General features: G+C 28.4%; 1 non-coding gene across 1 annotated transcript; it reads right to left on the bottom strand.

Annotated features, from left to right (window-relative positions):
- Nucleotides 1–3,685: 3,685 nt before the first annotated feature.
- On the bottom strand, nucleotides 3,686–3,767 carry TRNAS-GCU (transfer RNA serine (anticodon GCU)). The gene has a single exon. It is a non-coding gene; the product is annotated as a tRNA-Ser (tRNA).
- Nucleotides 3,768–12,436: the final 8,669 nt, after the last annotated feature.

Here is a 12,436-nt window from a genome sequence, read left to right as displayed (position 1 = left end):
AAAAAAAGAATTAAACTTGTGTTTTCCCAGATAATTCAACCTAATTATTTGATACTTAATTAATGATGTATTAATTTGTATGTATTGTCACTACAATTTTTTATACATGTATCTAATTATATTTTTATTAGATATCGTAAAGTAACATTATCATGTGATTTTTTTTAGTCATGAACATTTTAAACATAATTTATGAATTTTTTAGGGATGAGGTGAATTTTATCTATTTGAGGTGAATTTTATCTATTAAAGAGGTGAATTTTTTACAACCGTCCTCACGAGAATTTAAAGTTACAAAGCTATCCATAGAGCTAACATCTCAAATTTTAACATTGAAAATTATTATAAAATTATTTATAATATAACTCTTTTTTTTTTGACAAAATTTATAATATAACTCTTAACAAGTCAACGTTACTGGTATTTTTTATTTGTTTAATTTGAATTTGAGAAAAAGTAAAATGCAACTCAATAAAAAATAAAAAGGCTGCGATACAATTCACCTTTTAATGGCTACTATCGAACAATCTGATTATTATTTTCAAAAAACTCCTTTAAAATTAATATTGTTTTTGAAAACTAAGTATTCCTTTGCATAAGTTGTTCTTTTACCCGTAGAAAAACGGACCAATATTATCACTTAAACTTACACAAACACCTACAACATTTTGACAATACGAATTTGAACTTTGATAATATTGTTCAATCTAATGATGTCATTATTGTCAATTCAGAGGTAAGTCTTTTCTTAAAAAAAAAAACAGTTTAATTCTAACGGACCCTTTGAAGTTTGAACTCAAGTTTAAGAAATTTCAATTTAATTTTTTTCAAAGAAAAAAATAGATTATTAGATTCACGTTGAATAGTCTGAACTATGAATCCAAAGATCTTGAAGTCTCACCATAAGATATAAGTCAACGTTCATCATATAAGTTTGATTGATATCCATAGTTTTGCGTAATCCTAGACCATAAAAAGTTTTAGGGTGACAAAAAATTTCTCGAGGAATCAACTGAACCTTATAAACATGTTTAGATTCTCGTAAAAAAAAATCTACGCATTTTATTCACAACATGATAAACAAATTGAGACAAATGAGCATATTGCATAACATAGCTAAGGAGAGCTTGAACCAGTAATTTAACTAAAGTAAACCATCTAGCAAAAGACATAATTCCGACCTTTTAAGACCATCCACAACGATAAAGTCTTACTCCATAAGACTTGGTACATATTAGGTACCACCATTATGAGGATAAAATTTGAGTACCTAATGAGTTTGGGGTCTAAAAAAAGCATCTCATTTACTTATAGGTCTCGCATATTTTTAATATTAAAAAAATAAAATGTAATGAAGTAGAATTATTGATTAATGATAGATGATTAGTAGGCCCTTTTTAAGAAATTTGTGTGAAGTATTGTATTGGAGGGTTTGAGTTCTTATTAAACACTACTATTACAAAATTATAAATAAATGATATATACATGTATGATCTATTTAAATACTAAAAATTGAACCAAAAAAAAATACTAAAAATAGATTTCTCCAGTGCGAAGCTCTAACCGCTTAATCTTTGACCCACTTTATCAATCATAAAACCAAAATATGCTTGCCAACTCGCTTATAAAACGAAAGCACATCGTCTCCGCGAACTTAACTCAATTGGTAAAGACAGTGCATAATATATGTAAGGTCTGCGGTTTGAACACCGGAAAAAAGAAAAAAAGAAAAAAAAAGGCACACCAAAATATTTCTTTAGATCACTTGTCATTTGGAACTTAGATTCCTCACATATTTGTTGTCGCACATACCAAGCACCATTTCGAGAAAAATAAACTTTCTTCTCTTGACTAACTTTAAAATCAATTAATGAAATTGCTTAATTTTGTTTTCATCATCGATGAAAAAAATATGGTACATGCATGCATTTATTTTTGAATCTTAACCATGTACGATATCGTATGGTCAAGTTTCACTCACACTTGATATGCTTCCACACATTATATGCTTTCATTTTCCATCATTAATGTTTGGCGAGGGATAGGAATTCACAAGGATGAACTTTCGTAAGTGACCTAATTAATTAAATTCAACTTGATGTGAAAGAGAACCATCCACCACAAATTTAATCTACTAAAGTCTCCACTTTTGTCAAAGAGAATCGGTAAGAGCAACTATATGCCTATTGTCGAAACAAAAAACAAAACTATATGAAAATGTGAAGCACCATGGCGAAGAGTTCAATGGTTAAAAAGCTTTTATTGAAGAGGATCATATTCTATTCTTTATTCTTCTTGACTTTATAGTTCTTTCTTCTAACGTGAACCAAAATTGCGTCGACAATAATAACATGTGCATCTCCAAGTGTCCTTGATGCTAGGAATGACTGACTAAGATAATGACCAACTTGTCTTGACCAAAAGAATTATATATAAGTTGTAGTGGCAACCAATATTTATTTCAGATAATACGAATTGTGTTAAAAATTCATGCAAATTGGACTTTTTTTATAAATATAGAAAAGTTTCTTTAAAAAAAAAAAATTTATAGAATTTTTTTTAGAAAGAGTAATCATAATTTTTTAACATACATTTTTTAACTTATATATGTTTGGTATCACGATAAATATTTAAGAATCACGACGAACTTCAAAATTATAGTGATTCACCTTAATTTCGAAGAATTCACCTTCGTATGTAGCAAACAATCTTTTTTATTAATTAAAATTTATATAAAATCCATCAAACTTGTATGGATTTTAACAAATAAATAATGGTATGTTAAAAAGTGCGTGTTATTAACTTTTCTCTCACAATTGTATTACAAAAATTTTAATGACATCTATTGTGGTTTATAAGATGCTTTTACACGACATTTAATGAAAATTCACAATTTTTCATGTCATAGAATTATTCATTTTTTTCTTTCTTTCAGAAAAGTGAATAAATAGTATATTTCCATATTTTGTTTAAAAAAACATAAGTTTTTCATGTAAAATCACTTGAGTTTAATTTTTATACACTATCAATGCAAAATTTGTTATGCAGTCAACAAATTAGAATCAATCATATGTGTCATATTAAAAATAGTTATAATCAAAATTAAATATTTTTAATAATATTATGATTATGATTGATTAACGATGTAAAATATTACATTGAAAGCTTATATATAAATATATAAATTAAATCCGAATCAGTTTATAATAATTATCTATATCCTTTTTTATATAAGAGTATGCTAAGAAAAGCTTAAGAAAGTAAATATAATAAAATTATCTTTTAATTTGTGCAGTTTGTTTTTTAAAAGTATAAAATTGTTATTTTGAATACGATTTTGTTTTGGTTTTATCTTGACAAATTTCACAGAGTCACACTATTTTTTTTTTGTTGAAAGGATCACACAAATCATCCATATGGTTTAAGCCAAACTAAAAAAGAATAATGATTGCATATATAATTGAATAAGTCTTGATAAAAATGAAAAAAACAATGCATTTATTTATAGAAATTAGGATTAGGATAGAGGTGGTGTCTGGGGTAGGCCGCACTCTGCAGGCAGAAGGCAACAGGCAACCAACCTGAAAAAAAAAAAAAAAAAAAACCTTCCCCAGTTACAACTCGCACCCGTTGTGGTCCCTACTTCCTTCAAAAATAAAAGAGCAAGCAAAACAAATTGGTAAAACGTCGCCTGAGAGATTCGAACTCTCGCGGGGAAACCCCATGTACTTAGCAGGCACACGCCTTAACCACTCGGCCAAAGCGACGCTGATGAGAATATTCGCAATACTCATCTATTTAACATATTTTACTTAACTTAAAGTAAATGCTTAAAATGAATTGTATTCTTCATATTCATATGCTACCATGTGTTGAAACTGGTTACTTGCTTGGTTGTGAACTTTTTTGGTCTTGGCTAAAAAAACTACATTGAATATGAGCTTTACATTTGGTGTTCAAGTCTAACTTATGCAGACTTTTTGGATAGGCCTACATATTTTATTTATAATAATTAAAATTACTTTTTATCAAAATAAAAAGAATTATTATAATTGCATAATTTCCTATATGTGAAATTTTAATTAACTAAATTTTAGTTCAATCAAAATTGAATTGAACTTGAACATGTGTTTTAGTGCATATAGTCAAAACAACTTTCTTACATAACCTACTCCATATTCACATTCTATCTAAATTATTTATTCTTCTTCATCCACTAAAGAAGTGTTGATGGTCTTTGGACATGAAATCACTCATGTGTGTGTGTGTATATATATATATATATATATATATATATATATTTAATCTTCTTTAATCTACATGTGTTAGTAACAATGTTCTGATTTTGTGTGTTTTTTTTGTGATTTCTTTGTTTGAGTGCGATATTGTTTGTTTGCGTCTTAATATTGCCTTGTTTGATATTTCATCTTAGGCTTAAATATCATTTTCGTCCCCGTAATTTGGGCTCGTTTTGATTTTTCGTCCCTGTAAAAAAAAAGTTTGGAAAACATCCCTGTAATTTTATTTTTTTTTTGAAAAAGGTCCCTAGCCCCACATTTTTTATGATATGGCATGGGTTTTGCCACGTGGCAGTTGCTGACTGTGCAACTTCTGCCACGTGGCAGCCACATAATTAAAAAATTAAAATTATTTTTTTAATTAAAAAAATATGAAAATAAATTCAAAAATCATTTAAAAAAATCGAAAAATAATTTCAGAAAATTATTTTAATTTTTTTTATATTTTAAAATTTTTAAAATTATTTTTAAAATTTTAATATTATGTGGCATGCCACGTGGCATAAGTTGCACAGTCAGCAACTGCCACGTGGCAAAAACCATGCCATATCATTAAAAATGTGGGGCCAGGGACCTTTTTCAAACAAAAAAAAATTTACAGGGATGTAATTCAAAGTTTTTTTTTTACAGGGACGAAATTCAAAACCGACCCAAATTACATGGACTAATATCATATTTAAGCCTTCATCTTATTATATTGTTCGTTTGGTTCATATTAACAGTTGAATTTCGACACATAAATCCAATCAACGACTTGAATGTCTATGTTACAGATTCAGAGACATTAATATTTAAGTCACTTTAATTTTATCTTTTGGAGTTATTTTTTCGTTTTATACATGCTACATTTTTTTAAGCCTGTCACGGGTCGGATTGGAGGTTGATAAAAAAAAAAACTTTATTATAATATAGGTTATTATGCAACTTATTCATGTTGGATTCTTACCTCTAGTTCAAACCTTTTGAGTTCAGTTACTAACTTACTATTATAAAGGTATTTGATAAAACTACTATTATCTTTCATTTATTGATGAGATAAAACCGCAAGTGCACGGTCTTACCGAAGTAGTATGAAAAGAGTATCGTTCCGACAGGGAGTAGTTTAATTCAATTAACCTTTGATAATGATTAGAGGAGAAAAGAGTTGTAAGTTGGGGTTTTCAAGCGATTGAAAGATAATAATAATAAAAGGAGCCTTGGGATCATTGGTTCATCTAAATAACAAGTCCTTCACAAACCAAACCATAAGCTTATAACTTTATGTTAGACCTAATTTCTCAAGACAGTTTCTCTTGTGTTCCTTTAGCAACCAAGCCTATTTCGCTGACTTGATTACTATTAGATTTTGGTTCCTCTAACAACTAAGCATATTTCGCTGACTTGATCATTATTAGTTTCTCTTGAAGATCGAAACTATATGTCTCAAAGATTGCAAAGACTATTTCGCTGCCTTTGCAATCCTTGTCTAAATTCACTTGTTCGAATATCAAAGCTCCATTTTTGTTTTATGAATTGATATTTGAGATAATGGATAAACAATTATCAAACCCTCCACTTTCGTTTCCACAGTTTGATAATGGTTGATCCATGTTAAAGCGGTCAATTTAGATAAGAAATTAGGGTTACATAAGATTAAGGCTTAGAGCTTGGCTTGATTAGGATTATGTCATTTAGACTTATCCAACAATCCCAAGACAAAGAGAAGTCTACTCACTCATGTTCATCGTAGACATGGGGAAGAAGAGAGAAAGCATAAAAGTAAATGACAAGAAAATAAAAGAAAAGGAAAGAACTTTTATTAGAAAAGCAATTGTCACTTATTGAATTCCAAGAAAAGATGAATATTTGTTATGGATAGCTACTCTATTTACAATGCCTAATCTGACCAAAAAAATATTAAAAACACCACAAACCATCAAAACCTTTAGTGTAACGCCATCGTCCACAATTTGGATGGTCCGGATTATAAAAGATAAATATTTCAAAAGTAGTTCAAGTTATATGATCCAAACTAGCCCAGCATGTATTTAAGCTTGATCTTCGGCGGATAACACATGAAAAAAGTAAACGACATGATTCAACAGCGTAAAGACAACATAATAAGAGAAGTGGTGATGAAAGGAAAAGTGTTCCATAAGGTGTTTTTGAACTTGATCTAGCTGACTTGTCAACTGACATATTTATATTAGCATGACAACTGAGTCAAGTTCACGACAACCTCTTTGTATTAAGATCCACAAATAATGATGAAAGACAAGATGTTTCAAGAGTTATTTTAAGCTAGATTTTTCTGCCTTGCCAACTGAGATATATCTATTGACAAGGCAACAAGATCTTACCCATAACTACCGTTTGGTGCTCATATCCTCCAAACAATTTTTCATAGTTCTTTGTTGTGTTTTACAACAAATGAACCGAACACGTCTATTTATTCAAGTTTTTGTGCGTTGTGAATCATAGAAACTGTCGGTGCAATGTGAACCTCAAAAAAATCTTATACTTGACAAATTTGGATTATACAAGTCGAACAATACTTCACACTACAAAATACAAGTTTTAATATAGGAAATTTAATTTTAATGATGTACATTAAATATAACAATCTCAAATACATCAAACGACGTAATTCAACAACATAAAAAATGTAATAAAACAAAACATAATAGATCACAGATCAGACAAACTAACTTCTTTATCTGGTTCCTCCATCAAAGCCTTGATTTCTTCGTATCTTTTGGTCCTAATCAAACTAATTTCTCTATACATTGTTTCAATTTTTGGTCATGATCAACAATCATAATCTCTCCAATTTCAGCAGTTTTGAATTTTCTTTTAAAAACAAAGTAAAAAAAATGATAAAATCCTGTTACATAAAATCATAAAAATACCACAAAAAATTATAAAAAACAAAGAAAACTAATGAAAATTATTTTGGATTTTTCTAAAAATATTAAGAAAAAAAAATGAAAAATAGGTCTAAATGATAAAATTTTGAAGGGCGGAGTCCGTAAGACGTCCCTTCTATAGGAGTTTTGATCCTTGATTTATTTTATTCTAATTTTTTGGGGATATTTCGGAGCAATCCGATCAAGTAGTCTGAAAACCTGATTTTTGACAAAGAACAGCTAACAATGACTCAAAAGAGAAGGATGAAGGTTAAGAAGATTAATATTGTCCATAAAATGACTATCCGTGTTACAAACATGTTTAAAATTTATGTTGATACAATTCGGATTATATAATCCGAACTGTTTTTCCCTTGAAAAAGAGTGTTTAGGAGGTGTTCAAATTATATAATCCGAAAAAATCAAGTAGCATGCCTTATTTTTTTTTAGGTTTTTGGATTATAAAATCCGAATTGGTGAAGAACTCATTTTTTCACCCTAAAACAAAGAAAAAACTGAATCGGATTTTAAAATCCGAATTGCTCAAAAGCATTTTTCAAAAATTTACTGGACGTGTTAGTTAGTAAGACATATGGTGAGAAAAGTAATAGTATTTCAAAAATAAGAAGAGTAATTTCATCAGATTAAGCCTACAGCGGGGGCCCAAATAGAACCCACATATATATTAGGAGATTTTAGTGTTTTGAAAATTGATCTTTAAGCTGCAAAATTGCTCTTCCGCACCCATGTGGGAAATCAATTTTTCCAACGTTTTTGCCGTCCAAAATCAAAATTTCTATGTAAACTATATGACCTTTCCCAAGCCTATTTAAGTGGGAATTCAATTTTTGTTTTTCACGTTGCCCGGGTTAGACATATAATTAAGGTTGAGCAAAATTGTGTATTCATGGTATCTACAAATAAAATTCATCACGGATCGGTACGTGACGATTATCTTATTACAATTCAAAACTGTTAAATGTTTATTTAACATTTAAATAGCTACAACAAATTTTTGATAATATATAAGGAAGTAAACATCTAAGAAGAACAAATGAAAGGAACATTGATAAATTTATCTTTTTCTGTTGCTTGACAAATAAAAATGTTCAACATCATCTTTTGTTTCTTTATATGCACAAAGCATAGTAAAAAAAATCAAAACAAATTGAAAAATAATTGAGTACTACTAATACAAAATATAGAGAATAATGAGATGAAAAATAACAAACATAATAAAAGTTATACTGAGAGGGCGACAAGCAAATGCAGCAGCTCATGCGTTTGCAAGAGAGGCTACATTTCTAGCTAGTCCCGTCATTTATTATCATATCCCTTCTTGTATTGAAACAATTATTATAAATGAAATGCAATGAGTTTTGTTCCCTTAAAAAAAAAAAAAATATACTGAGAGGGGAATTAGTCAAAGAAAAATATTATAAAGTAGGAAAAAAAAAAAACCTAATAACAAATATAATAAAATGGTTGAAGAGTGTTGGGTTGGGAAAAAAGAAGGCAAGATAAAGTAATAATGATTTTTTTAATAAAAAAATGGTGGAAGAGGTGTTGTAATTATTTATGGAATAAATAATAAAATATAATACATCATGAATAAAACACGTAAAAAAAATGTTGAGAATAATATGTGGTCAATTTCCTTGGAAAAAATTTATACAGTAAGTGATTAGATATATATAGAAGAAATAAAGGAAGTCGTTCTATGAAAATATAGAAATTTAACGAAATAAATTATATCAAAATAAAATTAGAAAGTAACAAAAAACAAATAAATAAAATATTTGGATGCTAAAATCAAATAATTAGGATGAGATAAAATTGCATTTTTGCTAATCATTAACTTTCCTAGATAGAGAATAAAAGATAAACTATTAGATTATACTTTTTTCATAATATGGACCGCATACATCATTAAATAAATGAACTTAAAAAGTGAATTTGGTTTATATTTTGAAACGAAGGGAGTAATTAGTAGTTTGTTGAGATATTTATGCTACATAAATATTAAAAATAAATTAAAAAATTAAATAAAATATTTAATGATAAGATCAAAGTAATATTTGTTTTAGAAAATATAATAAAATAATAAAAATACCGAGAGATTAAACGTGGAAGCGACACGTGACATAAAAAACCTTACTTTATATATATACTATTGATTTTCATATATTTTATCAAGCAAATCTAAGCAAAATCATTAGTATTCGTGAGCTTAACTCAGTTGGTAAGGACAATGCATAATATAAGCAAAAAACAATATCATTAATAATAATAATAATCAAATAAAAAATTGAAACGATCACAACTTTAGAGAATAATAATATATGTAGTTATTTCCTACTAAAGTGTGAGTCACTACACGAACTTTTCTCTTTGAAGATTCTACATAATAGTTGTGAAAAGAAGAACATACCACACTTCTTCAGATTCACCTCAAGATAAATATGCGGGGTGTTCGAGATTCAAACCTCAACCTCCATATATATTATGTAATATCTACACTAATTGAACTAAGATTCTGAGAACATCTTGATTAATATTATGTAATCCATTTAATTCCAACCTGAGTATCACAGTACTTTGTCCAAACTTATTTTTTCAATTAATATAAAAGATTTACAAGCATGTGAGAATGACTATAAGATTTAGTTTTGAAGAAGAGTTAGATCTTATCAAGTAAATTGTTACAAAAATCGACTGAGACCATCCACAATGGTAGGGTCCTAACTTTTTAAAATCCCATACCTAATAGATACCTTCATTGTGAAATGTTTTTTTTGGGGTCTTCTGAGACTCATGATCTCACTTAAGACCTCAATGCTTAAGTGGACCCCACATTACTTTTGCTTAAAATAATCAATGTCATTGTACTATTGTTTTTCAATTGCAATTTACCTTGATTTTTTAATTTTACTGGTGGGTCCTATTTAGACCTTTTGTTGGAGGATCTTCGTCGTAGTGGTTGAGTACCTATTAAATACTATTATTAAAAATAATAAAAAAAATTATGTTTCAATGTGGGACTCATTTAAGACCTCAAAGTTGAGGGTCTCTATTATGAATGCTCTGATTAGCCGTCAAGGTTTTGTGCACCTTGAAGAAAAGCTCAATAATCTATCAATAATATTCTAATACTTTATCCGCTCTAATTAAGTTTGAAGTAAGAAAGAAGAAAAAAGAAAGAAAAGGGTTTATACTTCTAATGTTAGCACCAACATAACAATACAATTAGGGACTAGTGAACAGACCATTATGGTCTGGAAATGGTCTGGAAAATTCAAAAAATGAATTCAAATCAATTAATTTGGTTCTAACTTTTCATGTTTGAATCTGAATCTAATACTAGTTTGGGTATCAATTTCATGTAATTTAAAATCGATTACCCAAAACCCAAGTGACACCACTAAATATAACGTTGTATTAGTGTTATCTTAAAATATATTTTGCATCCATGTAATTTTTTATCATTATATATTATTTTTCTCATTTTAGCTTATATTGTACATGTTTTAAAAGTATAAATAATTTATAGTATTTGAATAATTTCTTATTTTTAGGATTTTAAAAATAAATTTCTTAAATTTTTAAAAACATAAATCAGACCAAATCAGATCAAACCAACTTGTTCTTCATCGATTTGGTTCAAATTTCGTAAGATTTTTTTTTGCAAAAGTTGAACCAAATCCAATCGATTATTTTTTTTATTGGTTTTTGCTTTTCTCCCTAAATTTTTTGACCAAACCGACTAGTTACACCCATAAATACATATGATATAGTACTGTAATCAAATTGATTATGAGATCAATCGTTGATTTAGTCAATCCCAATAGTGTAAATGTTCTTTAAAACACAAGACTTTACTTACATATAGCTCCCACTAGTATTGTAACCTGGTGATTGAACTCAAATTGTTAATGAGCTTCATCTAAGGACAAATTAGTTGGAAGAATCTAAATTCGATTTGTAGGCCTAACAATTTTTGTTTTACCAAAGTCTACTTATCTCCTAAATGAACTCCAAATTGCCATGACATATTCCCATATGAATCAAAAGGTTAACACCGAACGCTGATTGTTGGTAGTTTAAAATATGTAAGACAATAATTGTTTGAGCATATTCAAGATGAACATCACATGATGCCTAGATTTATTGAAGACGTCCATCATTACTTTTGGTCAAATACAAAATCAACGATGACAAATTGCAAATCATAAACCTAGTTAATAGCATGATAAAGACAAAATACTTATCCAAATCAACTATAGACTCCAAAGATAACTACATGATTTCAACGAGTACAAATACACCTTCAACGTCCCTAAAACACATACACTGAAAAACACCATCCGATTTTAAAGTAACACAATTTGAGCACAATTTAATTTAAAATTTTCACCTAGTTGAATACACTGAGCATCCACTTGTTTTAACCAGATTGAACATACCACTTTATTTTATTGACTAAAATTTATCTAAGCTCTACGATTTGAAAATGGTCTACGTAAAGTGGGAAATTCACATATATTTTAAAGTCAAAGTTGAAAAAAAGAAGTCAAATTGACTGCTGAGAACACTAGTCTCATGATTATCCAACTTTCTTATTGAAGCAAACTCACCTGCCACAATAATAAATTAGTTAGTAATTCTAATCCAGTTCTAGTTTGTTACTTGTAATTTGTAAATAGTTGCAAAAAGTACATTAAGGCATTCGAGATTCCGCGGTTTCTTTCTTAAAATATACAAAGATTATTTTCTACTCCTCTATCCTACTACCAAGTACCAACCATCTCAAAAATCTTCAAACCATTAATATCATGATGATGATGAAGTGTTGAACTTCAACAACAACAACACTACAAGTACTAGTAGTTGCAAGAAAAAAGCCCAAAAAGTAGGTAAATATTTAATTCCACTAACGTTTCAATTAAACAATAAACATAACATTATCAAACCATTAAATTAAATTAAAGAGATTAAATGTTATTGTTAGAAAGATGTAATAAAACTCAAGAATAGATAAGATGTCGCGAGTCTCTTTTAACTTAACTAAGATCTCAAATTCGAATTTAATATTTGACATGCAACAACTTTAAAATTTACTTATCGTTCATTTAAATCGTACAAAGCTCGAAAATTAGTCTTATAATTGCGCGTCGAGATATTGTTAACAACAATAAAAAATATTTGTTTTTTGACAATAAAGAATGATGTAAGAAGAGAAAGACAGTAGAAACG

The sequence above is a fragment of the Medicago truncatula genome, chromosome 5 (assembly GCF_003473485.1).
Source record: "Medicago truncatula cultivar Jemalong A17 chromosome 5, MtrunA17r5.0-ANR, whole genome shotgun sequence".
In the NCBI taxonomy this organism is placed as follows: Eukaryota; Viridiplantae; Streptophyta; class Magnoliopsida; order Fabales; family Fabaceae; genus Medicago; species Medicago truncatula.
The sequence above is the reverse complement of the archived record's forward strand: the minus strand, read 5'-3'. Positions and strand labels throughout refer to the sequence as shown.